The sequence below is a fragment of the Propithecus coquereli genome, unplaced genomic scaffold (genome assembly GCF_000956105.1).
Source record: "Propithecus coquereli isolate 6110/MARCELLA unplaced genomic scaffold, Pcoq_1.0 Scaffold416, whole genome shotgun sequence".
Classification (NCBI taxonomy): domain Eukaryota; kingdom Metazoa; phylum Chordata; class Mammalia; order Primates; family Indriidae; genus Propithecus; species Propithecus coquereli.
Window position 1 is genome coordinate 1668901 of NW_012149908.1, and position 25276 is coordinate 1694176.

The 25276-nt window shown below is 42.9% G+C and overlaps 1 protein-coding gene across 2 annotated transcripts in view; it reads left to right on the forward strand.

Moving 5' to 3' along the window:
- PHACTR1 (phosphatase and actin regulator 1) overlaps positions 1-25276 on the forward strand; it is a 561725-nt gene that overhangs the window by 168348 nt on the left and 368101 nt on the right. The gene's annotated exons all lie outside the window — the stretch shown is intronic.

Sequence of the window (25276 nt, forward strand, 5' to 3'; positions counted from 1 at the left end):
GGCCCAGGCAACCTCATGCAAAGAGCTTTAAAAGCACCTGTTTGGAGGAGGTGTTGACCCAGCAGGAGGCTTAAGGACTCTAGCTCTCTAGCTGGATGCTGCTGCCCCAGGGGCAGTAATCAGACACTGCCAGCAGCAGGGTCCCCGCAGGTTATCCAAGTGACAAGTCAGAGTTACCTTGTGGGAGCTTCACAAGAGGATCCCCACCACCACCACCACGAAGCCCCTGCCTCAGGGCGAGCAGCTGGATTGCACACATTCTCACATATATCAAAACAGGAATGCCAAGCTTTTTTTTTTTTTAAAAAAAGGTAGTAGATCTAAAAAAAATAAATAACACAGCAGAGAAAAAGAAATGCCCCCAACCCCAGGCTCCAAGAGCCTTGAGTCCTCAAAGTTCCACGCTGTCTGCGGATGGTCCAGGTCCCATTGTCCCCTTCTCCCTGCAGGCCTTAGAGCTGGGACAGGTCTCTAGGACTGAGGGGGAATGGCTTCTTGATAGTGCTCAGATCCCATTCTTTCTCTCATGTTTCATATTTTCTCTTACTCATTTTTTCTTTCCTCCTGCATATCATAACTCTTTTTTCACTTGTGCCAGTCCTTTGGCTTCATCAGGTATTATCTTGTAAGATTACAGCGTGTGTGTATATGTATGTATCTTCATCTACCCACTCACACACACACATGCACATATACTGAAGTATATGCCCACATGCATGCACATATGCATATGCGCGCACACAAATGTACATGCATGCATGCACACATGCACACACGTGTGCACATGCATGCACACAAGCACATATACACACGTTCTCCCAGCAGGTGGTAAACACTTACGGGCAGGGACCCACTCCATCCAATCGTACTTCCCAATACCTGTCTCACTGCTATGCTCAGTAAATATTTATGGATTTTACTTCACTTTTCATTTCCTTCTGTACATTTGTAAATTAGCACAAACTTTCATTAAAGGGATCATATACACACAGAGATGAGCACTGTGGTTCGTTCCAGAAAATTACGGAATTAGATTGCTGAATTCTTGGAATTTCTCATACCTCAAAATCATCATTGGTGCCAATACATTGTTCATTTAGTCATTCATTCATTAAACACCACCGAATGCCTATTATCTCCAGGTACTGTGCACACTGCACACGCACACACACAAACCCTTGCTCTCTAGTAATTCGGTTTTGAAAAATGAAGACTAATCCTAAATAAATAATTACAGAATGGCTTAACATATTCTAGTAAGAGTGCCAGATAAAGGAGCCACTCGAGTTATCTTGATGGTCCCAGTAGAGTCGGGTCCTGAGGGATGGATAGGACCATCCTATCTTGCAGAGGGCCCTCTTTGTGCCTGGTAATTCTAACTTCGACCCACCCTGAGACAGAGTGAATCTGGGAGCACCACTGATTGCTCTACCTACAGACTAGAGCGAGGCTGCTGAGCATCCCCGAGGAAGGCAGAGAAGGTCCCCTGCAATGTCCTTGTGTGAGGCCCAGACTGTCCCATGGTAAAGAAACGCTTTCATCTGGCTCCAGACTGGCCTTTCCATGTTCATCTGGTACCGTTTGAGAAAACGTTTTTTGGAGCGTTGCCCTCAAGCATCGTTCCAAATCCCTTGCGGGCTCTCAGAATGCTGATGAGTTTACTGACTTGGGTGTTCACACAGGCAGTTATCATTTGATCCATTTAAAGGGAAATGCCTGTAGGCCTTTGATCAAAAAACCCCTATTATCTGGAAAATTGGTTTTCTAGTAAGCTGGGATAGAGGATGTTTGAGGCTTTGCCTATTTTTTTCACTTTGAAGTTGGAAATTGTAGTCTGGCTTTAGAAATAGCAAAGATGCATTTTCTTTCTGTCTCTCTTTGCCCCTCCCCTTCCAGGGTTTGCTTAATGAGTCAATGCACCAGAAGGTTTATAGTTTGAAAGTTTTTCTCACAATGATCCAGCCACTTGTATGTGCCTTTATTCCTGGAAAAGATACTGTTCTTTTTTTTCTTAATTAGAAAATTTTAATGGGGGTACAAACGTTTGGGTTACATCTACTGCATTTGCACCGCCCATGTCAGAGCTACAAGCATGCCCCTCCCAGAGCGTGTGTACCACACCCATTAGGTGTGAATTTGCCCATCCCCTTCTCCCCACTCCCACCTGCTCGATCCCCAGTGAATGTTACTTACATATGTGCACATAAGTGTTGGTCAATTAGTACCAATTTGATGGTGAGTACAAGTGGTGCTTGTTTTTCCATTCTTGTGATATTTCACTTAGTAGAATGGGCTCCAGCTCTATCCAGGATAATACAAGAGGTGCTAGATCACAATTGTTTTTGGTAGCTGAGTAGAACTCCATGGTATTCATATACCACATTTTATTAATCCACTTATCTACACGCTTACAAACCTGGAAAGCAAGAGGGACATTCTCATTTGACGGTAGGGGTGCCAGGCACAGGGAATAGGGTCTGGGAACACAATTGGCCATTTAACACCCTGTTCAAGGAAGCTTCATAACTGATTCTACCTTCATCTTGAGAAAACCACAAGTGCATATATCCTCATGCCAAAGTTTTTGTCTGATTGCTACAAAAAGCAACTTAAAGAAAATTCAAAGGTCACAGACTTACACAGTCCTGAAAATGAAGGAAAACTTTTGAAAGTTAAAAGATCACTCTCAATGATAGCGATTCCCATATCAAAGAAAAGTGTTGAAATGATCATTTTTATTATTAGAAACATTCTTACAGAACACTTGTTTGCACTAACCACTTTGAATACTTTTTTAATATTAAATGTTCAAAACAACTCTTTGGAGTGATATTTATTATGTCCGTTTTACAGATGAGTAACTTGAGACAAGTAGAGGATTAGGTAACTTCTCCAAGACCATGCAACCAAGGGAACATCTGGACTCGAACTCACAAATGTTGCAGCTGCTATTCCCACATCTCTCCATGGCCCAAACAGGGAACCCTCCGAGGGAAACCCAGTAGCAGCTCATGGCGATATGTCAGACCAAAAGGAGAAAAGCCTGGAGAGAACTGCTCTTTCTTCACTTGTGTCTGGGCCCCCGCAGGGGTGAGGAACCTGTGGCCTTCTTAACAATCTTTAGAAAGATTACTCTTTCTTAAGCACCAAAAGAGGCAAGAAAAGCTTCATATTTCTCTGCTACACCCCTTTCAATAAAAGGGTTTGTTCTGTAAAATTTGGATTCAGTCAAAAGGCTGCACTTAAGGACCTAGAAGGCCACATGTGGCTTTAAGGCTGCGGGCTCCTCGCCCCTGGCTGGGGCTTCTTTTCTGCAGGGACCCTCAAGATTCTGAGGCAGGAGGAATCTTAGGGAATGCAGATCCCAAAAGTCCTTTAACTGCCGCTTCAAAAGACACTGGTAGGCGGGATGGGGGATGTGGAACATGAAGCAAAAAAGTTTGTTTCCAAGCATAGGATCCTAACAGAAGGTGGTAGCTGGTTTTAGACCAGAGTGCAGCTCTAGGAGATAAAATGGCTCCTCCCCTCCCCTCCCCTCTCCCTCCCTCCCTCCTCTTCTCCCCTCCCCCTTGCCCTCTCCCCCAACCCTATCCTCCCTTCTCCCCTCTCCCCATTCTCCTCCTCCCTTACTTTTTAATGAGCTGGAGATGTTCCCAGCCAGCCATGCGCTGTTCCACTAGGTTGGCCAGCACCAGGGGACCTCCATTTCCCCTTACTTCGGTCTGTCCCAAGTTTGGGAGAATCAAGACCACCTCCTGAGCTTCCCAAGCTCAACTCCAATTGTCCCTCTGCTCTGGGCATTCTCTGCTCCTTTGAACACTCACCAAAAGGAAGAATGGGAGGACTTTCATGCTAGAATGCCTGGCGCCTGAAGATGGTAAAAGGAGGCTTAACGTTGTAACAAGCTTAATGCACTGCAGCTTCCTGCTGAACTCGTGGAATGCAGCTCACACGCCTGTGTTCTCTGTGTCCCCAGATCTTCCCGGCTGACTGAAAGCCACTGGCTAAGCTAAGCACCCACAGCTTCCTTCCTCCACTCTCACTGATCCTTGTCATCTAGTAGCGTCTATCCATGGAATGTCACCTTCTCAGTCCCCAAAGCAGGAATTCTCCGTCACTGAGAGTGTGATATTAGCCCTTTGTTGTTTTCTTACTCATGCCTTCATTGGCCAAATGCTTTCAACAAACATTTATAGAGGCCACTATATGGCAGGCATTATTCTAGGTGCTGGGTTATGGAGATGGGCACAACACTATTTCTAGTCATAAGAAGCATATTGCTATGGTCCGGGTGTACCCCACAGTTCACGGGTTGAAACAATCTCCATCGTGGTAGTATAAAGAGGTGGGGACTTTGGGGAAGTGATTAAGTCACGAGGCCTCCACCCTCAGGAGTGGATTAGTGCCTTATAAAGGGGCTGGTGGGACCCAGCTTAGACCCTTTTTTTTCATGTTCCAAATGTGATGGGTTTATTATATTTTACTCTGATGCAAAACCAAAGATTCCACTACAGCACAGAGACCAATATATTAAAAGGTCGTGAAAAAGTGATGTGGGACCTGCAGGACCCTTTTTGATCTTCTGCTCTTCTGCCGTGTGGGGACACAGCATTCGTCCTCTTTTGCCCTTTTGTCCCTTCCACCATGTGACCACGCCTAGATGGTGCCGTCTCTGAGGAGTGGGCCCTCACCAGACACCCCAAACCCGCCGGTGCCTTGATCTTGGACTCCCCAGCCTCCAGAACTGTGAGAAATACATTTATGTTCTTTATCAATTACCCAGTTGCAGGGATTATGTTATAGCGGCACAAATGCTTTGAATGGAAGTTCAAATTTTAATAAACTGTCCCTAGGCCAGCATTTTATAATTAATAATGAATTTTTAAAACCTCAAGTCATCAAAAAGGAGTTTTATTTAACTCTTTTAAAAGGCCATGGATTGAATGCCATATTTTTGGTTTTTCTAAATAAAATATGTATTTTTAATTAGCTTTATACTCTTAAGCAATTCAGCTCTGCAATGCACCTATCCAGAATGACTTTGTATTAGTCAATTTTGCTGCAATAACAAACAACTCCTGCCAGTTTCTCCTCCTGCACTGCTACCGCCTGGTCCAGGACAAGCTCAGATCGCCTGGGTCCCTGCCATGGTCCCCTAACAGGCCCGCTGCTGTGCTCTGGCCCCCTGTAACTCCCAGCACCACACTAGAGGGAGCCTTTTCAAAAGCAAGGCAGATGATGCACCTCCTCTGCTCAAAACCTCCTCTGAAATGGCTTCCATTTCATTCAGAGAACGGCCAACTGCTCCCACCATTTGCAGGGCATACCTCATCGGGGCCCCGATTCTCATATTTCTGTCCCTCTCTCTACCCCCTATTCACCTGCCCAGCCTCAGGGCCTCCCTTGTCTCTGAACACAAACATGGCCAACACTTCCTGTCTTAGGGCCTCTGCCTAGGTCTTCCTTTCCCTTCACCTAGAATGATCTCCCTATGGATACCTGCCTGGTTAGTTCCCTCACTCCATTTTAGCATTTATTCAACTCTCACCTTCTTAGTGAGACATATATGGGTCACTATTTTTGAAAATGAAACTGCCCCACCACACTCTGGTCTCCCAACTCTGTTCTGCTTATTCTTTTTTCAATAGCCTTGTATTACCTTTTAACCTTCTTAATAACTTGCCTATTACATTAACTATGTAATATCTGTCTTCCCTCCCTGACGTAAGCTTGATGAGACTAGACGTCTTTGTCTCTTTTGTTCACTGATGTATCTCAATTGAAAACAGTGATGCTTGGGACAAAGTAGATGCTCAATAATTATTTCTTAAATGACCAATTGAGCCCTCATCTTCATTCCTTGAAATACAAACTTGTAAAGAATTTCTTTTAGATCACTAGGCTACTTCCTTCAGCACTTTACTTGCTTTTCAACTAAAAGTAGTGAAAAAATTATTTTGCATTTTAAATATTCTAATATAAGCCTTCATTCATCAAGCTTGAGTAGGTAGCAATTTCTAAAATAGTATCAGTTTTTTCTGTGGGGGGGATATCATCATTTTCAACATCTTCATGTAACATCTGGGTGATTAATGTGAAAAGTTAGGCAGTACTCCTCCCATTTTACAGATCATGCTATTGAGCTAAAGTGGGTAACTATGATGTTCCTTGTAGTTTAATCTATAACTTATCCCTAATTTTCTTTTTCAGAGACAGAGGGTCTCACTATGTCACCCAGGCTAGAGTACAGTGGCACAATCATAGTTCACTGTAATCTCAAACTCCTGAGCTCAAGGGATCCTCCTGGCTCAGCCTCCCAAGCAGCTGGGACTACAGGCACACACCACCATGCCTGGATAATTTTTTAAAATTTTTTCTATGGAGACAGAGTCCCACCATTTTGCCCAGTCTGAGTATCCTTAATATTTTTAACCACCTCCTTTCCCCTGGGCTATTCAAATAATGAGTTGAATGTCAAACAGACCAAAGAGACCTCCCTATTGCTTTGACTTTATTACAAAAATGATGCTGTCATTACATAGATTGAGAAATGTTTGCATCTTATCATGAGGAAACAAAAAACTAAAGTTTGAAGATGCTACTTAAATCAGAGCCTCAAGGATAAACCTTATCAATGGCTACTCCAAATGATTCCTGTTTTTCATGACCTCACTGATGTTCCTATTAAAAAGCCTTCCTGATCCCTCTCCTTCTCCAACAAAGTTACATAATGCTTGGTGCTTCTATTAGAGCATTTGTGCCCTGTGACAGCATTTTCCAGAGTCTGAATTTTCTTAACATACAACATACCCTCGTTTAGATTTTGAACAACAAACCAGAAGAACTTGGTTTTACTAAGAGTGCTATAAGGCTTTGCACATAATTACAGTTCACACTGAGATCAAACCAGCCTTGAATTCTATTCACCTGCTAACTGAGTAACCCTCAGCAAGTCATCTAAACTCCCAAGACTCAGTTTCCTTATCTATAAATGGGCATAAAAATAGGGTCTACCTTAGAAGGTTGTTGGGATGACCGAATGAGATAATACTTATAGGACTGCTATTAGCAAGTCTATCAATTACTCCCAAGTAGAGTGTTAAGACTACACGAGAGAGACATATTTTCCCTAGAAAGCTACTAGCTTATCATTAAATGAGTAGGCTAAAAATCCATGTTTAAAACATAAGCAATATTGTGCTTCTCATGAACCCTCAACCTTTCCAAATAAAGTACTGAAAACATTCAGCTCCTCTTGTGTTGTGAGACCCAATGATGTGAGATGACAAGCAGCTTCACTCACTTTGGACTTTCTTGTCAAAATTAGTAGCCTTTGCCAAATGAGCCCAGTAGAGAAAATTGTCCTCTTCATAAAAACTGAAAGGCCTGGGACAGTGTCCAGCTCATTTATCATATAATGCATTTAATGAGGAAGGGCTTCACTTTATGTAAACAACAGACTACATATGCATAACTTCTTTTGCTTGGATAGTCTCTCTTCAGACCTGGATCTAGTTAGGACAGAGCTGCATATGGGTCTGTCAGAAGGAAGTGGTGAAACGTACACACCCATATGGATTTATAGTTGCTTGGGGTTTTTTTGGACTCAGTTGCAGAAATCTTCAAGTGTAGGACCCAGTCTGCTTATTAAAATAATATGATCTATTAAAATGTTTCATTTTCTTTGACTATATCTTGAGTAAATGGTCAAGCAGAGCAGAAGCAATGGCAGTTACTGTTTCAGACACATTTATAGACACCCCTTTCTTTTCTCATGGATACAGGGCAGTATGAGTAACCAAAGTTCATCCTTCCATTTTTTCAAAGAGATATGAGGATACGGAAGACAGTCAGGTCTCCATGCACAACAGTGTGGGGAAGGGAAGATGGCAAACACAGAAACGGCCATCTCTGACTGGGCAAGACAAGTTATCAGTGATGCCCGTCAAGGAGAACAGGCTTCATTAGAACACTCTGTGGCGCTGGGGTGATGGGGCTCGAGGGAGAGCCAGATTTACTTGAACCAGAACTTGAAGTAATGCTGGGATTTCTCAGGGCAAAGAAGGAAGATAGAGACCTCCAGAGAAGGAAGAGGGAGTTTCAAAAATACAGTCTTGACAGTATAGAGTGTCCAGGCAACATTCTACAGCCAGCAATGTGGCTGAAGATAAGGTTAGAAAGAAAGGAAATTGCTATTATTTGAGGTCCTACTATGTGGTGTGTGACTCCAAAGCTCAGCACTTTGCATCAGACACATAAATCTACGTAGACTGGAAATCTGAAATCATATATATCTATAGGCACACACACACACACATACACATACACATATATATATATGTCAACGGGAGCAAGACTTTGCTATTATCTTTCAATAAATTTTTATCCATCAACAGTAAAAAAAAAAAAATGCTGCTTTATGGTTCACCTGCTTTCCCTCTCTCTCCAGAGTTTTCGCCAGAATTGCTACAGGGATAATAATTAACAGCAGAATGGCTTAAAAGTTAGTAAGCAGCGAGATAAATCATACAGTAGTAGCTAATCCCTGGACAGGTTTTAGATATATGCGAGATGGTCCTGTGATCCCTTCATTATTACATAATATGACTTTTTAAAATTTGCGTTTTAGGGAGCCCCTTCTCCCTCCCCCCTTGACAAGCAGAAGCAAGGGAGGGAAGATGCGCCAGGCTGATGGTAACCTGTCAAGGAACACATCTTCCAGTGGCTGACTGTGGGGTTTTTATCGAAGGCCCTTCACTTTCACTTTCTAAACGTTCTCGCCATCTCGTGGCTACTTTCAATATTGCATCTGAATGATTCGGCACAGGTTAAAATTGCCTTGCAGATCTTTCACTCATTTATTCAATTAAGGACTTTTTGAGTCCCTGATATCTCAGGCACTTGCACAGAAAAAAAAAAAAAAACAAGCTGATAAAAGTAAAGAATAAGAAAATCCTAGAAGTGTTATTGTAATTATTACGTATTACGTACTACAATTTAAACCTCAGTAGACAGGCTGTCATTGTCAGGTTTCAAGAGGCGTCTCAAGCTTTTTCCCCATTCAGTGACCTTTCTGCCCAGCCATGCTGTCGCCCCTAAGCGCATATAGAACTAGACAGATCCTGCTATAGGACAAGTCACTTAACATGTTTCCATTAGAGTTGTGAGACATCTGAGAAATGGAATGGAGTATATATCTTATAGACCTAGAATTACATGAGTAATAAATGCCCAGCGTAGAAGAAAAATCCAAAAAATGAAAGAAAATGAAAATCATCTTTAATTCCATCACATAGAGATAACTATCTTGATTAACATTTTAATATATAGCCATCCATATTTTTATACATATGGTACAAAATAGTATAATATGCATGCATTTTTAAACCTCCTCTCTAAAAAATGTTAATGCGTCTTTCCTGTTCACCACTGTATCCCTAGAGCCCAGAACACTGTCTAGCACGCAAGGGGTTCCCTACAAATGCTTGTTAAAAGAATGAATGTAAATAGACTAACCAGTATGATACCTAGTAGATAACATGCCAATACCACAATGAGTTTATATACATCAATCATAACCCTCGTGTGTACATAAACAAAAACTACACACCATTATTGTAATACGGTAAACCCATTAGCAGGCATTACCCTTGTAATTCAACATGAGTATTCGAGTAGGCTTCAATTGTAGGGTAGAAGAAATTGGGAACTACATACGTATGTTGTAATCGATTTAGCAGCATTTGGTAGATTTGTTAGGGAGTTTCTCCTCTCACATTCTTTCGAAACAGACCACATATTCCTTTTACAATTCCCTTGGCCTGATTCCTGTTTGCTCTCATTTTGTGTTTATCGGATTTCCGGGCAACCCACTCTGAACAGGGCATGCCCGGATCACTTACCCCCCTACCCAACCCCAAGGTACAATTAAATGCTTCACAGGGGACTAAAATGCCAGACTGTCCCATGGGACAGAATACGAGCTAGGACATTGGATGTAGCCTCTGCTCCCTGGGCGAGTCTATTAATACTTAAAAATAAAAGTAAACCACAGAGAAACATTCTTCAGTGCTGAAAGCAGTTCTAAACATATTTCTTCAGGGAATAAAACGTCTCTTTTTTAAAACTACAGTGAACTGACAGTTTCTTATGTGTTTTTCTTCCCACGCAATCGGTTTTGATCTGTGCGGTTCTTTCTCGCCTTTCAAGCAGCATCCCTGTAGTTTCGCAGGGTCAGTGGTTCTCCCTAGAGAACCACAAAGGTCAGTTCTCTGTCTCCAGTGTGCTAAGGGTAGAATTCAAAGTAAAGCGCCAGAAATCCCGTAGATGCCTTCCTGATATTGGAGTTCGCGTTCCCACTCTGCCTTCTCGAGCAGTTCGCCGGCACAAGGAATTCCCCCTCAGTCTGGTCACTCGGCTCAATGGCAGACGTGGAATCGTTGGGCTAACCTAAAAGTCCTCAAATTGAGACGATCATATACACTCTTCTTAAAAGGGCCATTTCCGGAAGTACCACCTCATTGAACTGAATAATCAATAAATCAACTCCAGCCTCGGTCTCTGTGTCCCTTTGCTGTTAGTACACAGCGGACGTGGAAAACCTGTCAAGCCTTGTCTCTTACTTTCCCTTCGTCCCTGTGCGAGGAGTTTTAGTGGTGTGTGTGTCATTCAGGGAAGTGATCTGTCTGCAGAAAATCCCCGTTCGTGCAGCGCAAGAGATTCATCCTCTGCTTAAAGCCGATCGCATCCCTCCCGGCAGCGGTCTCCCCGTCCTGGCCCCTCCGGGAGTCCTGCCATGCCTCTCCTTCCACTAGCTCTTCCCATTGGCGATAACCGTAACCTGTCCCTCCCATGCGAAAGGATAAAGCCTCCATCCATCCTGCATCCTCTTATCATTGCCCTAGGCTATGGCCCCAGCTCCTCTTACTCCTGCACACACACACACACACACACACACACACACACACACACACACGCGCGCGCGCGCGCGCGCGCGTCACCTACTCCACAGCACCCCCTTCCTCACTTTCATTTATATCCTCCATCTGGCCTCAGCCTCCACCACTCACTAAACCCTGTCCAGCCAAAATGACCCCTGTGTCTCCGTCCCAACACGGAATGGGCACTCTGTAATCCTTATTCTTCTAGATTTTGGGGGCTGCACTTAGCGTTGTGGACCATTCTTTTCTTGAAACACTGTTTGGTTTTTTTCACTTCAGGCCACCACGTTCTCTTGGGTTTTTTTTTTTTCTCCCTCTCTGTCCATTTTTGCTTCCTCTACCTCCTTCTGCTCCCCTAAACCTTGTGGTCACCCACTGTCCCGCCCTCCACCCTTTTCTCCTCTCCCGGAAGCTTCTCTGCCCAGGGGACCTCCCCACTCCCACATCCCTAAACTCCGGCTGTGAGCTGATGACTCACAAACTCCACTTCATCTACATCTCTCTCCTGATTCCCAAACCCACGTATCCGACAAACCACGCAACCCCAGCATGCCCCCCGCTCAGCTGCCGCTCGCCCTCGGCCTCCTTCTACAGTCTCTGTCCCCCGAGCGGCAACGCCAAGAGCCCATTCGCCAAGCCAGAACCCTGGCAATCCTCCTTCACAGCCAAACCACCGTCTCCTGCCAAGTGCTGAACGTCTCAGACACATCTGCCTCTTTCCGTCTTGACCACTGTTGCTTTTGATCCAGGCCACTGGCATTGTCTCACACGGGGACTGCCTGGGCCACCTGTGGGCAGGGCACACTGCTTCCATTCTTTCTGATCCAGTCTCCATGCTGCAGCCAGAACACTTCCTCTCTCTCCCAACAGCAAGCAGTCCTTGTTACAGGGACCTCCCCATTGCTTTCAGTATGCAAATTCCTTAGCTTGTGCTCCGGGAGCTTCTCTGCAATCTCCCACCTGCTTGGCTTCGCAGCCTTCTGTCACCCAGCCCTCCTGCACTGCACCACCGCCGCTGTGCTACATACTTGCAGTTCCCCCAATCTGCCTTGCCGGATCTCACCCCAGGCCCTTTGCATATGCTGCTCCCTGGGCCTAAAACGTGCCCGCACCAGGAGAGCTCCCCCACTCCACTGCTGGCCTACACCTCCTCATACACAGTCTCTCCAGTAAAACCACCCTTGGTCCCCAAAGGCTGTGACAGTGCGCACTTCCAGAGCACCTGTGTGTACTTTCATCATGTCACTTCTTACGCTAATCACACTTATATTGCCTGTCTGTGCCTAGTCCACTTTAAGGAGACTGTAAATTGAATTCCTTATAGATGGGGGCTGAATATTATCCGTCAATTGCCCCGATCTATCTCATGCCCATCACACAGTGAGGGATCAACAGACATTAATTGAATAACTGTAACGTGATTTTACTCTCCTAGTGCAGGGATGTTATGCGGAGTAGTAGCAGGAATAATCATTTTAAAGGCATTAAAGTAACAAAAGCACCCCCAGGAGAAAGATGACATACCAGACATACCTGTTATCCCAGTTAATGTAATTTTTAGACATGTCTGTATGGCCATAAACTGTTAAAATAGCCCAGCTAATATGGTTCATTTAATTTATCCACATGAATGAAACTATAATAAAAAAGTGTGTCTCTATGTAGATACTTGCAAATGTTCATAAAATTCAGATGCTAAAGGAATTAAGAAGCTAGTGACAAAAAGCTACTCTGTCCTAGTATTGGGGTCAACGTGTGTTTGCCTGCGCCCTCTTCTGGGTAAACTGAGAATAGCTTCAGTGTTAAAAAGGCTCCGTAGGGAATGATCGATCGTTTAGGATAAACCCAACAGTATAGCTCCAAGTTCAGATCAACTCAGACTGTCTCACCAAGAATGAATAGTTGAAAATCCAGGGAAGAACGTGAATGACATTGCGAATGATCAGAAAACTGCTGGTTTTCCAGCAGGGCTTGAGCTCCTTGTGCTGGAAGCGGCACTCCCAGGTATGTGCTCTGTCCTGCCGCCCTGTGTCCGTCCCGCTGAGAGGGATGGACTCCATGGCGGTCACATCAGCACTCGCCCCTGGGGACACAGTCCATCTCCCTCCGCTGCCAGTGCCTCCTGTCTGCCCTGGCAGACAAAAAACCAAGTCAGGGACAGCCTCCGTCTAGCAGACTCTCTCCGAGGCATAGTTGCCAGGCTTATCACGTATTTAGCAAATATCTTACTTTATCTGATAACCCCATCTCTGACACACCCCACTGTTCTGCCTCTGGTCCCCTGGTGCTGCCTGGCTCCGCTTCTTCAACCCACTTGATTTTTCCTCTTAAAGTTTCTTAGCCTCTTAAATTGGTAGAACTTAAAAATTTTTTTCTTTATTCTTTACTTATCTGAATCCCTCCCCCCAACCCCATTCTTAGTTTTACTTTCTATTATTTTTAACTACCTTCTTTTAGCTCATTTTTTTCTAAGCTGATCGTTTATCTTGCGTTTTATTACTTTCATCTTTTAGTCCTTCCGGTCTTGTGGTTGAAAGGCTCTCAGGCTTCAAATTTCCTGGTCTCTTAAATTATTTGTTCGTTTGCATTATCTTTGCTTATTTGAAGGTTTTACCAATTTTTCTAGTAAAGCCCAGTTTCAATGTTTGACTCTTGTGTGTGAATTATTCTTTGCTTCGTTCTTCCTTTATCTCCTTCCCTCTAATCATTCCTGACTCTCCTGTGTGCGCCTTCATTTTAATTTGATATTTTACTTGCCGTTTAAGCCTCTTTTGCTTGGTTTTTCTTTTCTTGTTCAGACAAGTATTATCTTCTAGTTTTAAGTTTAAATGTTATTTTTTTCTTATTTTACAAAGAGCAGTTCGGGAAACACATTGACAAAGGGGACAGACATGGAGAAGGCTGACCTGCGCTTGGCGGTAGAGCACAGGCCCTTGTCCTCCCCTAGAGCACTCCCTGGGGGAGAAGGAGAGGGGAGCAAGCCCATCCCAGCTGTTCTCCTTCACCTACTTTCTTTGTGAGTAAAGAAATAAAGAATGCCACGTCAGGAAGCGAGGCAGGTCCTGGGATCTTGGAGGCTACTGAGGATTCTGCTTTCTGCTTAGAAGAGTGATTTTGCAACAGTATCTACACATCCGTACCAAATACCAAAAACGTCATTACAGGCAATTTCCACAGAGACAACTGCTTCTTGGCCTTCATTGCACGTGAAGAAAGCTGAAGAGACCTAAGAACAAGGGGTTCCTCATCATCCTCCCCAAAAGATGGTAATGTGTTCCCAAAAAAGCTAATGCAAAGGGTGGAAGGCAGGGTAGGGGAAAAAAGAAAATGAAATTTCAAGAGTTTTTACATCAACCTTCTTACTGCACAGCCTAAGAGAGAAAAGAGAGTCGGCCACCTTAGACAGGCTCAAATCCCTGAACAATCAACTCCACTGTCTACGCTTGAATGCAGTGGTTCTTAGCAAGGGTGGGGGACATTCTGCTCTCCACGGGACATGTCTGGAGACATTTTCGGTTGCCATAACTTGGGAGGTGGAGGAGAGTGCTACTGTCGTCTAACCGGTAACGCCAGGGATGCCGTAAGCATCCTACAGAGCACAGGACAGCCCCTCACATGCAACAGAAATGATCCGGCCCGTGATGTCAGCAGAGCTGTGGTTGGGAAGCCCTCCTGTAATGACGGTTTCCCCAGCCATGTCCCCTTACGTTACGACAGTGTTCACTTCTATTCAATGAACTATTCCACAGCACCCCCATGTCAGCTCATCAGCCAACAGTGTCCCAGGTGATTTTTCTCCACATGTTTCCCAGACTGAGGGGCGTAGACCTTGATTTTCTCTTTCCAGCATTTGCTTTCTTTCTCTTGAAGGTTCGATCGTTCAGTCAATCAACTGTCATTAAGAATTCATATCTGCATTCTCTCACCAATCTCTCAAAGCAGGATGAACTATCCATGCTCTGACTAGAGCTGAATAAACCCACACTGCCCTCTCGACAAGTCACTTAACCAGCAGCCTGGTCCCCAGAGAACCGCAGCCTCCTGAGGACAGGGATATTATTCGTGCACACTCAGCAGGCTCCCTGGGGCTGCCTTCCCCCACGAGCTTGGAATATCCTGGGGACTCTTTCAACTTACAGGTTTGGGGCTAAGGGAGAAGAAGGGAAGCAGACAGCCACATGCAGGTGACAGGTGTGGTGGTGAAGCACGAAGTTCTGCCACCAGAACACCTGTATTTGGCCCCCGGCTCCACCACACACTACCTGGGAGACTCGGCCACCTTCCTTAACAGCTGTGCCTCAGTTTCCTTATTTGTAAAGTGGAGATACCTTCATGGGTTCTTGTGAGGACCGAATGAGTAAGGATAAGGAGAACAAGTAGACCAGTGTAAGGCACAGGGCAACTTTCCGGTAAGGGGCAGACAATACTAAAGGGAGACACGCCCTGAAGGGGTATCCACATAGTGGACATTCTTATCACCGATCCCACCCGGTATGTGGTTATTACAAATGCATCACCCAGATGGTCAGCATGGCCAAAGGTTACCTCTCTACAAGGCTAAATAAAAAGCTAAACAAATCTCACTTCCTTACAAGGGCAACAGAACTGGACTGCATCCTACTTCGCATTGATTCAGTTTCCTCTTTCCGGCTTCAGATCGAGCACACCGTGTACAGTTCTCCAAGCTTGTCCACTGGTTTCCTCGCTGTTTCTCCTTTGCCCCAGAAGGGTTTGTAGCCTTCTCCCTCATACCTTGGTGCATAAATATCATGAAGGAGAGAGGACCACTTGAGCCCAGGAGTTTGAGGTTGCAGTGAGCTGTGATGGTACCATTGCACTCTAGCCTGGGCAGCAGAATGAGACCCTGTCTCAAAAAACAAATAAACAAAAAAGATAAAAAATATGGCTACACTCTCAAGGTCACATACAGCAAAATATTTCTTAAATTATTGGCCATAGTTATATTTTTCCACAAGCTGAGTTTTTAAATATGTGTAAAGTCTGAGGTAGATTAGGAGAGATTTCAGCCTCTTAACATTCCTGAACAGTTCTAAATGAGTCAAGAATTCAGTTGTAATATCTACGGATTTTTAGTTTCTTCCTATTTCCAGATAATGCCACGTGTTTTATAATTTAACATCTTTTTAAGGAGGTAATGGCCTTTAAAATCCTAAAACAAAATCTTCTTTGTAACTTTCAAAAATATTTTTTTAAATGGAGAATTTGCTTATTATTTTAACAGAATACCTACAACTGTCTTAGGATTTAAGGCATTATCAAGCTATCCTTTTTCGTATCTCCAGCACATAATACAACCTCTGGATCAGAGAAGACATTTCTTTTACATTTATTAAATGACCAAAACATACATACTAATTAAAAAATGAACTATGTATAAAGGCAATAGCTAGGGCTTTTTTTGGCATTTTCTTTTGTTTTCTAACTAGCTTCTTATTAAGACACTACTGATTACAATAATTTACCTCTCGTGAGAATCACATTCAACATTAAACCTTTCCTTCTTTATTTTCCTAACAACTCTTTGACCTGGGGAAGGCTAAATGGCCCATTACCTACAGGATGAACTAGTTACCTATCCTGAGACCACTGAGCAGGGAGGATTAGGAATTAACTGGGCAGAGAAGAGAGGTTCCAAGACAGGATTTTGGTGGCATGAGTGGGGAGGAGTGTTTGTCAATTTCATATAACAACCATGAATTGATACTGCTTTATCTTAGAATTATCCGTTTAAGTCTGTAGGTACCTTTCGTACATTTAAGATAGTATTGGGATAATAGGGGCTTAGAATGTTCCACATGGCAACTTCCCATTAATTAAACTCTGGGAAACAGGTGTACAATATCCTGACATAATATGTTAAAAGGGCTGAATAAATGACTTTTAATATTAGTTCTAATTTTTTTTAAGTTCTAGAACAGAGGTGGAATGGTTTTGCAAGCTACCTTTCTCTCCCCTTATTCCTGCCCTTCTTTTTATCTAATAGACTAATTAAGGCAGATTTTGTGTATCTGTCATTGTCTATATATGCAATAGAATAGTGGAAACATCAGTTTGTGTTCTGAGTATAAAATTAGTTCCCTGATAGTTGGCCTGTTGACAGCTCTGCTGGTAACCATTTAGTCAGAAGGACTTTAAAATATACTACTTCTTATGATCAATGGCATTGAACTATAAAATTACTACAATCTGGGAATTGGGGAGGGACGTTGAAACATCGCAGTGTTGACACTTGACCTAAAACACACATGAATTATGTGTTTCCATTTTCTCAGTTCCTATTATTGTAGTGCTAGACTGCTCAAAGGTCAATTTCTTCTCCTTCCAGAAATCTCATGTTTAAAGATGCTTTCAGATCTTTCAATGAAATGTGCTCTCAATAATAAACTAAAATATTTTCTTCCCTCAGATAATCTGTACGTTTTTAGCTTTGCGAGATAAAAAGCACTATTCAATGCAGGGTATAGAATTAGTATCCTTTCCTTTGAAATGAAAACTTAACAAAATAAATACAAGGAGAATTTATCAGCTGGGGGACAGTACTAGCTCAGGCAAGGATGAATGCAGAGCCTCAAATGAGACCCTCACGACTCTGGGTGTCTCCATCTCTCAGTTCTGTCTTCATTTTCTAGCAAGTTCTCTCTACACAGAGGGAAAACTGGGCCCTGGCAGATTCAAGGTCCCAAGTTGAATATAGTTCATGGTCTCTGAAAGGGAAATCTCTCAGTGAAACTTTCCAGCCCCCAAAGAACTCTGATTGGCCTTGGTTGGGTCATGTGCCCACCCTGGACCAATCACTATGTTTAGGGAGATGAGATTTTTCTGATTGACACTTGGCTCCACCACTTGGTGAGAACAGCACCCTTGAGGGCCAGGCCCACCAGAACCACATGAAGCGGGAAAGAGAAGCTCTATGATGAAAAAGAAGGCATTAGAGCAGATAGATTAAGAGCTGGCTGTTACTGGTGACCACGTTATTATAGTGTTACTCTATTTCCTCCTTCAAAATTTTAATGTTTCCACTACATAAAAATGAAGATCTAGTAGAAAAATTAACTTGATTCTGTAGCTAGCATTTCTTCCCTTTTGATAGTCTGTTCAGCTACCGACACATTTCCCTTCAGTGAACTTTTTCTATGACATCACAGAATTTTCTTTGGTTATTCAACTGTCTGAGAGGACTCTTGGTAGTCCGTGTAACTATCGCATCAGAAAAAGAATTACAATTTTATAAAATGGAAATAAATTAACCAAATTTAATCAGCTTGAGTTTATTATTTCTCCAGAGAAGCAGATGGGAGGTTGGGGAAGAAGGAGGAAAGGTTAGAAATTATAAGCAAGTTTATTTTTGTGCTCTTCATTGTATAAGACTTCTGTGAAGAGTTGCTAGTGTCTTGCATTGCTATGTGGTTATTGAGGTTTGAGAGGCTTTCATTAAAACTACCTTTCATTTTGACCTAATGTGGTCCTGAGCTCTGAAGATCTAGAAATTTCATTATTTTTCCCCCAATACATTCAAACATGATCGGTATCTCCACGTCTGGCTAGTACCAAACTCACAGACAAAACCTAGAAATCTTTCTTGAAACTTCCCTCACATACATTTCAGTAGTGACCAAGCCCCTCCCAATTCTACCTTCTTAACGCCCTCCACTCTCGTGCTTTCTTTTTTTAGCCCTTCTGCCTCTACCGTACAGAGGCCCTCAGAATCTCTAATGTAGGCTATGGTTCTACTCTTCTGATATCCTGACTTAATGCTTCCTCCTTGTCCAACTTCTTCTTCACACTGAGGTCAATATTCACATTCTAGATGCAAATCTAACACAAACTTTCTAGCCTGGAATACTAGGACACAATAGTCCAGTCCTCAATATTTGAAATGGTGTTATTTGAAATAGTATTTCAAAGGGAGGAGATAATCAGAGATTTCTCTCCCCGAGAGAGATTTTCTAGGAGAAGCCAAATTTTAATCTCAAAGTTGCTTGCAAAACATGAAATGTGAGCAAAGGCTATTACCGGGATAATGTTAATGGCTCGTGGCCTCAAGCTTTGCCGATTTGATGCACTCGTATTCTATTAATGCTTGAATGGATCGTTTGACCAACTGGTCAGAGCATCCACTTCTCAGAGTTTTAGTAAATAAAATTCTCAATTTCTCTTTTTATGAATTCCATTTTTATAAAGACTTTATTTTTTTAGAAACTATCTCAGTTTCAGGTTCACAGCAAAATTGAGAGGAAAGTACAGAGATATCCCCAACTCACACATGCACAGCCTCCCCCACTATCGACATCCCCCACCAGAGTGGGACATTGGTTACATTTGGTACCTGAAAAGACAGAGAGGAAACTTAAATGCATATGGCTACGTGAAAGAAGCCAATCAGAAAAGACTACATACTGCGTAATTCCAACTACTGACATTCTGGAAAAGGCAACACTACGGGGAGAGTGAAAAGATCAGTGGTTGCCAGGAGTTCGAGGGGAGGGAGGGATGAACAGGCAAACTGTACAGGATTTTTAGGACAGTGAAACTGCTCTGCTTGATGCTATAATGGCAATACATATTATACATTTGCCCAAAGCCATAGAACGTACAACACCAAGAGTAAATCCCAACGTGAACTACGGACTTTGGGTGATAATGATGTATCAATGTCAGTTCAATTGCAACAAATATACCACTCTGAATTCCAGTTTTTAAGTTTCCTGTGTAACATATGCCTTCTGCTGGTGAATTCTGTCTTTAGAAATGGCAATGAAACCAATAGGCTCTAGTTGACACTATTCTTGCAGCTTTAGGTTTAAGAGATCATTTTAAAGGAGATTAGATGATAGATTAGAGAGATAGATGAATAGATAGATAGATAGATAACCTTAAAAATATATGTATCTGATTCTATTCTTTGTGGATGGATTTTAACTAGTTGGACTAGTTGACCCAATGGGACACCTATATTATACTGCCTATCTGGACTCTTCTGAGTGAGCACTGCATAAATATTTATTAATGATGGTATAATGAAGAAAGTATGAAGAACTACAAATCACTATGTGAGAAAATATATTTATCAGTAACACATAGAACCACACAGAAATTGGTCACTGGGGGAAAGACCTAACATTTTAAATACCTACCAAAGTCAGAGCTATCTTAACTGGCCTTGCTGGTAGCTCCCAAAGATAAACCTTTACGTGTTATCACTTCCATAGAAGTTTCTGTTGAGTGATTTCCCTGAGTACTAGGTGGGCATCTCAGGCTGGTCAGACCGTGGCTAGACTGAGAACTAGTGACACCAGGGGCCATGTGCTTCTAGGTGACAAGTAGTGTGAAGTGAGTATGAAATGCTCCCGGCTGTGACTGCTTGGTGATATGGCAGACACAGTATCTCAGATGTTTCTCCAGTACAATGGGAATGGATTTTTAGATTGACTAGAAGAATTGGCAAACACTGTTATTGTTCCGCTCAATAATGCAACAAACTTCATTTGGAAAGTCAGTTTCTTTGTCCTGAGCCTGATTTGAAGGACTTCGCCCAATTTGCAGCCAGAATGATTTTCAGACACATCACATTTCAAATCGCCGTAGTCATCTTACAGAGGATACTTTGAAATTAATGTGAGTCACGTTTCCTCTGGGGCTTTATCTAGATAATAGAAAAATGCACTTATGGGGTTGCAAAATATAAAGAAGCCAAATTTGTGGCTATATAAGGTTTGGCTGCTGCAATAAAACTAGAGTTTATAAAGAGAGAAAAAATGGTCAATTAGCTTTGTAATACCATAATGGTCCAGCGTCTCAGACTCACCACGATCACTTTATCCATCCCATACTGCTGCAGTAAGGGGGAAAAAAGACAGCACAAAGTGATGTAATATATGAAATTTTGAGTAGTGATGGATCTTTCATAACTGTGGTGAAGCATTTGGAAACTTCAAGTTATGAATTCCTATTATTTCTCAAAATGTACAGCTAACTCTTAACAAAAAAAAAGCCTCAATTAAACATTTGAATGAGTTTGAACTATTACTTGAAAATGAAGTCTGTAACAGCAATCTTGGTGCCACCTTAGGCTTACATTAGGAAAGTGGCAGCTGTCTTTTAAGTTCCATCTTTAAGAACTATTAAAACACACATCCCACGAAACATGAACATAATTTGCAAAAAAATCAGAATCTTAAATGTTAAAGCGTGTTATAAACCTTTCTGGAACTATGTCATATATTCCATAATTATCCTGGAAAAATACATTTTGATGTCTTTAATATTCAATAATTAATATCAAGCATCTAAGGATAATGATATAGGCAAATTTGTGTTCTGACAATTTCATTTATGGGTTTATTTTCTTTTAGATATAGAGAGCTGGGTAATGGAACATCAGTGTCATGTTTTAATTGTTACATCACAAAATAGAAAGACAACCTGTGTGCTCATGTGATACTTGAGTAAGTCCGACGAAATCTTCGGCTTGGCCTAAATAATTCAGGTATCGGACACTCACCACCTATCTCAAGAGACAGCTGATTCTGCCTTTGAACAGCTGCCATTTAGGATCTTCTTCATGTTGATCCCATATCAGTCTGACCATATCGTCCATCCACTGAGCAAGCATTACACCCAGGGCCAGGCAGAGCAAGCCCAAACCCTTTCCCATAAGATAATCCTTCAAATTCTCCAAGAGAGTTATTGAGTCCCCCCCCCCATCTTTTCTTCTCCAGATCAAATCTTTTCTGTTTCAAAAATAGAATTGGACAATCATCTGGGACTGCCTGCTATAGATCAAGCAGCGAGCCAAGTCCTAGCGATAATTAGGACGTAAAGCTTGGTGGCTGTCTTCATGTGGTCATAGTCTATGAAGAAGCCAACACATAATCAGAAAGAATAATAAAATGTGCTCAGTGCAGTTGTGGAGACTAAAAACAGGACGCTGTGTGTAAGTATGACAGAAGAGACAGTTCTGCGTGCAGGAGTCAAGGAATGCCTCGCCACAGAGCTGATGTGTGAGCCGAGTCTTGAGAGGCAGGTAGGAATTGGGCAGGTGACTGTGGCATGGAGGCTGGCAGGGAGGAGGGGCTGGCTGCCTCTCTGCAAAGAGGGAGCACAGGAACATGGGGCTGTTAAGAACAGTACGTGCATGGAACTGCAAGTCAGCCAGTTCCACGGATGCCCAAGGGTAGGAGAAAGGGGAGGGTGGAAGGGTACATGGCAGGTAGGAAGCAACACATCTCCTTGTAGGTTCTTACAGGTTCGCTTGACAACATGAGAACTGCTGTCTTGCTAGTCACAAAGAGCCACCGGATGATTTTAAGCAGAGAGAGGACACTGTCAAATTTGCATTTTAGTAAAATGTGTCAGGTGGCTGTATGAAGAAAGGATGGGATGAGGGGGGAAAAGAAAAAAGCAAAAAGGACCCTGTGTCGTAGTGCCTATGCGGTGCACGTGGAGAGTTCAGTGAAGTTAGGGCCCCGACTGTCACGCAGGGAAAATCCCCAGGACTCCAATGGACGTCAGTGAAACACATGGTCAGGAAGATTTTCTTTTTAATTTTTTTCCTTAAAGACTCCAACTTCTTCAGCCATTCCATGTCATACTGTTCCCATCTCCTCACCATTTTTTTTTTACTTTTTTTTGATATTGATAGAACCTAGTGACCTTCTAGCACAATTTAATTGCAACCTATTCTTCCTTATAGTGCAGTGATCCTCAAATAATAACAATGTCACTATTTACATCATGGTGTCAACTTAAACTGCAATTAAGTCACAGTTCCAGGCTATTGGGAGCTATTGTCATAATAGCTATGGCTTCCTTTATCTGCAAATGCTGAGTTATGAGATACATGATTATAGGCAGGAGTAATTAGTTTTAGATTTATTTTTATAATTATATTAATTGAACAGGCAAGTGAATTAAAAAAATATGAAGGGCATGGCATTGAGCCTGATGCAATGTCTTCATAATAACTAGATTAAAGAAATGATTATTACCAGCAGATGAAAACAACCCTTGCTCATTTGTAAGAGTGCAATGTAAACACAACGACCCACGCATCAACTCCAAGTTCAGTCACTATGTAGGACCCTTGCCATGTGGAGTCTTCATGAGAGTCCATTTGAAAATGGGCCCATGCCCAAATCAAGGGGAGAGTGTCTTGGCTGTCCCGCCAGGGCTTAGGGTCTGCAGCATTCCTTCGGACTGCACCCACAAATGCTTGAAATTTCCCCAGAACACATGCTCGGTAGCATCTAGGCTCATCACTCTTGCATGCCCAGGGCCTCGGCTTCCCACTATTCCTCAACTTCTAGCAAATGGCTGTTTTGATCTCCCCAAGCCCCTCATCCTCAGATCCCAGTTGCCCTGAGTGTCCACCCAGCCCTACCCTGGCAAGCCCTGCAGCCCTTCTCCTGGCCGTGGCAGTGAATTCTGGGAAACGGAGCTGCTTAATCTCTCTTGGCCCAGATCCTTTATATGGGTCCATCTGCTCTTCAATTCTGCATCGATTAGAGCCAAATCCAGCCTTTGTATGAAACACTTAGGGGGCCCAGGCCGGCCAAGAAGGAGGAGCGGGCGGGTTTTCTGCTGCATGTCTTCCTAGATGAACTCTGCAATGTGAGCTAACAGACCATGGCTTATAGTGGGCCCTGGAGCGTAACCATGAGCAGCAATTCAGCATATACCCTTGAAACTCGAATGATGGCCCCCAGGACACATCAGTCTTTTACTTGGCAGTCGGTCATGTCTCATTAAGCCTTAAGTATCTAGGGATAGAGGCCTAAGCATCATCATGCCAGGATACCAGGCCAATATGAATTGGCAGACTCTTACACTGACAAAATGAACAAGGTACTTGTTTTGAAAAGCAGAGGGGGAAATTTGCTTGGTTAAATTATTTTTTTTTTCTCTGAGCAAATGTATTGCCTTACGTATGGATAAGAAAAACAAACACACAGTCTTTACCATGTGAAAATAAACACCTTCAACTTGCTCCTCTTTCAGTTAATTAGGAAACAATAATCAAGGATCTAGGTTCAGCTTTATTCATTAGCAACATAACTATATAGACAGAGAGGGCCCCCAGTATGCCACTAATGATAACCACCACCTACTGGCTGCCCACTCGGAGCAAGCCATTCTCTAATCTTCCATACAGTCATGAAGGTGGACATTTTCCCATTTTGCAGATGAGAAACTAAGATCCAAAGACAGGCGAAGCGGCAAAGGACAGATCCGAGCCAGGTCAGTTCGATTCCACTAAAATCTGGAGGCTCAGCAAGCCTCAGAGATGGGAGGTGGGAGATGTACGCATATAACTATGGTGCCTGATGACAAGTGGCAGGCATCGCAAGGGTGGCAAAGTGGTAAGGGAACTCAGAGGGAAACAAACGCCATTCCTAACTGGCATGAAAGTTCAGTTTGGCTGGCAGAGGGCACGCATGGAGACCAGAGTAGGGGACACGGGAATGGTGAAAAACAGTCCCCAGCATTCAATCACAACCTAACGGTTTGTGAGCAAACTCTGTGCAACACTTAACACAGAGCTGAGCGTAACAGGTGCTGAAGAAAACCTGCTGACTTATAAGCCTCACCATCTTTCACTACCTGACTTCCCATGCCATGTGGACTCCGCCTAGTCATGGGTGTCATGGCCTATGTGACTTCGAAGCTCTTTGTAGGTTCATTTCAATTTTCTATGTGTTTTCTGATCTGCAGAAATCAATGTCGAGGGCTTTGTGTCTTCAAAAAAAAACAAAAGAATTAGAACATATATTGCATGGAGTCTTACTTTAGGGAAGACTCCCCAGAGGAAAATACACGCTCATTTTGGCATGGCTTACCCTTATTCTTGGTTTCTTTGAGAAAGTCTGGCCTTTGGTAAACTAGCCAGAGAGCAGGTAAGGAAAAACTCTGAATAAAATGCTTGCAATTCTGAGGTATCTGCTAGAGGGCAACATATGTTAAATAATAATGTGGTTGTTTTTTCTGTGGGATGGCACAAGTTTTATTTAGTTCAAAAGCAAAATCTAGAGCCTGCAAGGTACCCCGATGATTCTTTGTTAAAAACAAAAAACAATCCACAGCACCCATACACTTCTCAGCTGAAACCAGCCTTTGCAATTTTGCTGTTTTTCAAGGGGTTTGCAATGGACGACTTTATTGCTTTTGTCCCCTTTCCAAACAGCTTCACAAAATAACCTGAACATGTTGTAAGGCAGCTAAGCTTCTCCACTACCAACTGTGAGGTCCTCTCCAGAAAGCTCTATTAACTACCTGAAAACAAGCAGAGGCGAGAGGAAGGGGAAAGGGAGATAGACCTC